The sequence below is a fragment of the Diadema antillarum genome, unplaced genomic scaffold, assembly GCF_040938485.1.
Source record: "Diadema antillarum isolate AM-2024a unplaced genomic scaffold, OU_Dant_1.0 seq00000561_RagTag, whole genome shotgun sequence".
Lineage (NCBI taxonomy): Eukaryota > Metazoa > Echinodermata > Echinoidea > Diadematoida > Diadematidae > Diadema > Diadema antillarum.
The window spans coordinates 1478540-1484539 of record NW_027271500.1 but is presented as its reverse complement, the minus strand read 5'-3'; positions in this window follow the sequence as shown (position 1 = coordinate 1484539).

Genomic DNA, 6000 nt, shown 5'->3' with positions numbered 1-6000 from the left:
AGCGCCCTTCCCCGAATTCCGTAATGATTTAACTTATAAAGTAAAATGTCATGGTCTATTGTATCAAATGCCTTGGAGAAGTCAAGGAAAACACCGACAGTGTGAGAAACATCATCTATAGCATGAGCTATCTTATCAATAAACTTGAGTAATGCGTGAGTTGTACTATGTTTTTTCCGAAATCCAAATTGAGATTCAGTAAATATTTTTGCCTGAAGAAAAAAATTAAGGGTGCGTTTATACACAAGTCTTTCGAGTATCTTTGAAAAAGAAGTTAAAAGAGAAATGGGGCGATAATTATTGACACGGTCTTTTCGCCCTTTTTTAAAAATGGGAACAACTCTGGCTACTTTCATTTTTTGAGGAACTTTACCAGTAGACAAAGATTGATTGAAAATATAAGTAAGAGGCGAGATTATTTCATGAATCACATTTTTTACCAAGAAGTTTGTGATTCCATCATATCCCGAACTTTTTTTATATGTTATGCATGTTATTACAGCTATTCCTTTTTTAGTATTCTTGTTTATATTTTTATGTGAAAATTGTTCATTTTGCCGTGATTTTATTTGTACATGTAGGAAAAAGATAATAATCTAAGACTGAAAATGAAACTGATACATTAGTTAATGATTAACATGATGCATATAGTGTTATTCCTATAGCAATAAAAGTGACCAACACAAAAGTGTGTACTCATTTCACATGAACGTTTGCGATTATCCTCTGACCTCTGGAGGATAATGAATGGTCAATGCCTTGAAATATAAGAATATTAATGCCTCGTCTCATTGGTTGGTAATGGTTAGCTGTTTATGAAATGATATACAAAAACGATGCATTTTTTTGTGTGTGTCCAGAATTGTGTGCAGAGTATTCCACACACTGTTTAATTTTGACTTCCATCTAGGACAGTGAGAGATTGATTTTTCTCAACTAATATCAAAATCTATTGGAAACACACTGTGGAGGCTGGGTCTAACACATTTTTATTCTTTTGTGTTGGAGATCCATGTCCGGTGGTCAAAACAAATATAAAAAAAAACAGGTATCTCAGACCTAATTGTTATAGCAAAGCATCACATCCTTATAGACCCAACCCAACCCTCCACGCCCGGACAATGTAAACCACCCCAAGGACTTACTTTGCCAACAGAGACAGCCGAACCTTTGCAATGCCGACTAAGATCTACCATGAAACTGATTTGTATTGGCTCTGCATCATTGACAGAAGATCTCTTCTTCTTCTTCTTCTTCTTCTTCTTCTTTTTCTTCTTCTTCTTCTTCTTCACTATATAGTACAGGCCACCGTCCGGTGTACTCTTTTAACATTTTGGAGGCTTGTCTTAATTGGTTAAGAAGGTTTCCAAAGAGCTTTATGCCGCAAAAAATAAGAAAAATAAGAAATATAAAAACAAAAAGACAGACATCTGTATCTTAACAGAGCTGAATCTTGGGTATCTCTCTCCTGGAGTGTTTTAAAGAGATAATCAGAGAAAGTGGCCTAGGGTAGAGATTTCAAAGGCCTGGTTGCATCTTTAAAAAAAACAGCAAAACAATACAAAACAAAAAACTTCTTTTGGAGAAGGCCTACTTAAAGGCATAATTTACCATTTGCAGATGAAATAAAAACCTAGCATTAGTGCTTTGAAATACATGTAGTTCTGAAATGTGAGTTAGGGATAGAAACAACCACTGTGAAAATGTGAATCCGTAAGATCGATGTTGAGTTTTGTTGAATATACAAAATGTGAACAATACTTATAATAAAATGTTTCCGGACTAAACCGTCTACAGTTACGGTTTATTGAGAAAAATACTGACATTTCCTTATATCTTAGGCTTTATTGCGAAATTTTATATAGGAGGGTGTTTTGTGGTACAACAGACCTACACATATGAAAGGCGATATCTTGAACATTTTTCACACCACTGCTCCCAAAGGTACACTGGACCTTCAACAATTGTTCAAAGGAAACCCAAACCTAAAGAGAAATGTAGATTGAGTGAAAGCAGCAACATTAGTAGAACATATTATATAAGGAAAATCGGACAATCGGTGCAAAAGTTATGAATTTTTAAAGTTTTGGTGTTGGAACCGCCGGATGAGGAGACTACTAGAGATTTTGACGTATGAGTGGACAACAATATAAAGAAAATATAAAGGGAATTCCACAAAAATTCATTTTTCATGAAAATTAGACATTCCATCAACTTGATATTAAGATATATTTAGGGTAGCAATTATTACCCCTGCTTTCTGAAAGCGGTTAGTCAAGTGCTCTTTATGCTAGAAAAGTTATTTTTTGTGGAATTTTCTTTATATTTTCTTTATACACTTGTATTGTTGTCCACACATACGTCATAACCTCTAGTAGTCTCCTCATCCAGCGGTTCCAACACCAAAACTTTACAAATCCACAACTTTTGCATCGATTGTCCGATTTTCCTCAAACTTTCACTGATGTGTTCTACTATAATGTTGCTGCTTTCACGCAATCCACATTACTCTTTGGATTTGGTTTTCCTTTAATTGAGTTCTTGCAGCATCACTGAATTTGCCTGTGCTCTACTTTCTTGCAGGGATGGTCATTGCAGATGAAGAGTGTACATCTTTTCTGAATCAGTCCAATCTTCATGATGTTTACCTGGGTGAAGGGATCCCAGATGATGCATCCATATTCCAGGACAGTTCTGAGCAGGGTGGAGTATCAAAGCACCCGAACTTTATGATCTGACTTTCGTCTGGAGAGAGTCTTTGGTTGAAGCATGGACCTTACCACAGGTTGGGGTCCATGGTTGAAGTATATAGCTCTTTTAAGCTGCTGCGGCCACAGGTTAGGGTCCATGGTTGAAGTGAATAGCCCTTTTAAGCTGTTGTGGCCGATGTGATTCCAGTCGAGCTTCCTATGGGGGTAGACTCCAAAATGTTTTGCAAAATCTGCTTTCTCCATGGTTTGTCCACGAATGTTTGTCTTTTCCCTGGATAGGTCTCGGATGGCAACAGCAAGTTGCAAGACACAGGGTTGCTTCATGTGGAATGCATGTTAGGCCTCACAGTATGTCGTTTTCCAGATGGTCCATGACGTCACTGTATGCCCTGGACCATGAGTCATTCGTCGGAACCATACAGCCTACGAGCTTGACAATGACCAACACACGCCCACCTGCTCGAAACTAGGTAACATTGCCCATTAGCTTGACACTATATAAATAGGCAAACCAGGCTCATAAGAGTCCGACACATGGGGGGAAAAGGTCCACGAGACCTACACTGAATAGATTAAGCTCTATGATGTAATATTAATCTCGTGGGCCTTGTTTTCCTCGAGTGTCGAGATCTAACGGCCATATTTGCCTAGTGTCGAGCTCGCGGACCGCACAGCTTGTGGGCCTATTGATGCCGAGTTCATGGACCTTGTTCACCTATATAGTGTTTAGGTCACGGGATGTATGACTCGTGGACTGTGTAACTCAGGGCTGTATGACTCTTGGGTTGTTTGACTTGTGACGTACACCCGATGAGGTGGGCCTGTTGTTTTCTGATTAGCATCTTTCACCCTTTCATCCAGTTCAAGGGACTTTGCCATATGCCATTTGTCACGACTCAACCCAATCACCACATCATGACAATCAAAATGTTCCGCTCCATTCCTGGCAGATCGCACCGAAACCATCACAACAATGTTGCAAAAGACCACGATTGGGAAGCCATGTCTTGATCAGAGAGCGATAACTTGCTGCGGACCTCTTTATTGGTAATAGCCTTGTTCAAGGCGCATCACACTGTTCACAAACTATTCATAAGCATCAAGCCAAAATATGGTACTCCCCTCCCCACCTTCCATATTTCAGCGTACAAACTTTGTCCAGTGCAAATTGGATATTATTGCACATGATTTCATGTAAGCTAGTCTGCACAACTAACCCAAACATACATTTTATATTTGATGTCACTGCCATCCCTGAAGACACGTAAGCTTCATTTCTGAAGTAATTGACCGCTCACATTCCTGAGACCTATTACTATGAACCAATGATCTGTGGAATATGCCCAGGCCTACATTCTTTGATTATAACGTCAAGGCGTGATTTGTACATGATTAAACATTTAGGATTAAACCAATGAAGCCAAACATCAATATATGTAAGCCTATACAAATTCTGATATTCTATAAGGTCAGTGACCTTCCATATGTCCTGAGAGGTCAAAGTTGGATATACGCAAGGTTATGACCAATGTTCTGTGGAATGAGAAGACACTTCTATTGTAGCATAAATGCTAATAGCATAATGCATGATTGCACACCGGGTATACCGTTTACCACTGAATATACATCAAATATCAATATTCTGATATTTTGAGGTCATTGACCTGTCACAGTCCTCAAAGGTCAAAGGCAGAGACATATAAATGATTTCGTTTGATCAAAGGAATAGGAAAACGATTCAGTTGTAACATAAATGAATTTTTAGGACATCGTTATCATGTTTATCATCAAACAACTGCACCAAATATCAATATTCTGCGATTTTGAAGTCATTGACCTCTGAAGGTCAATCAGAGGTCAAAGGTAGAAACCTGTCAATGCTCTGTGGAACATTGAGGCAATTCCACTGTAACAAAAATGAGTTTTTTAGTACACCATTGCCGTGTTTATCATTAACCAATGACGCAAAATATCAATATTCTGATATCTTGAGGTCATTGACCTCAGGAGGTCATGGGAGTCAAAGGTAAAAACCTGTCAGGGCTCTGTGGAACATGAAGACAATTCCACTGTAACAAAAATTAGTTTTTAGTACATCATTACCATGTTTAACATTACTAAATGACGCAAAATATCAATTTTCTGAAATTTTGAGGTCATTGACCTCTGGAGGTCATCAGAGGTCAATTCAGACTTACCTCCCGATCTTAAGATGAATCTTATAGCATGTATACTAACACTGGTGAAAGTTGCATGCTTTAGTCAAATTTTGCACAATTTTTCGGCTTATCTGGGTCCCGTTTCATAAAACTTGTCATCAGTGACAACTGCCACATTTCTATGACAAATTTGCTCTCGGCCAATCAGATGTAAGGATTTCAGTAGCTTATAACAACTATCACAACTTGTCACAGATAACAAGTTTTATGAAACGGGGCCCAGCTCTACTATTAAGCTGTAAAATAAAAACAATTCTCCATCTTTGAATTTTTTTTACAGCGCAAGTTGAAATTCTTTCAGTTTAATTCTCTCTGAGAACTTCTTTATTTATTAGCTAGGTCTCATCAACTTCAGGGTTCATCTATAACCAATCAATCAATGAATTCATTATTATATAATGAAATACGTCATCTAATCCTTGCTCAGCTGCGTGCAGCCACCAGCTGTCTGAAGCATCTCCTCAATTCCCTCTTCCGGTTCCCTTGTTCAGCGTGTGTAGGCATTCTCTGTTTTTTCTTTCTTTCCATTTATTCTGTTTTGCCTCATTCCTTTCAATGGTATACCATCAGTGCCATGTGATGTTGTTGTGTTTCTCCTGTTTTGTTCCATCTTGGCGTAAATAATTTTTGTACTAAGTATTTGCAAATAGGTATTTTCATGAGAACCTTATGAGTGGCTCACAGTATACAAGCATGCTTTTCAGTGGACCTCTCAGTTCTTTTTTTTTCTCAGCTGAAACATAACTTTGTATTTTGCGGTATGCATGTATATCTTTATCTGTTAACTATCATTTATCGTTTGCACTCTCGAATGTATCATATGCTTATGATATGGTACCTAATTTATTGTGTTCTATGTTTTGTTGAAAAAAAAAAGAATGGAAATTAATGAATTGAACTGAATATCATTGAAACCAGATTCTAATCCGCTGTACCAAGATGACGTGAGAATGGAAGCGTCAAAGTTTGATCATGGAGTTACATACAATAAGTGTAGGTCCAGGTTTAGAACCACGTCCCCAGCGTATGGACTTTTCGCAAGAGAAAAAATTGGCATTAAATTTCTTCCC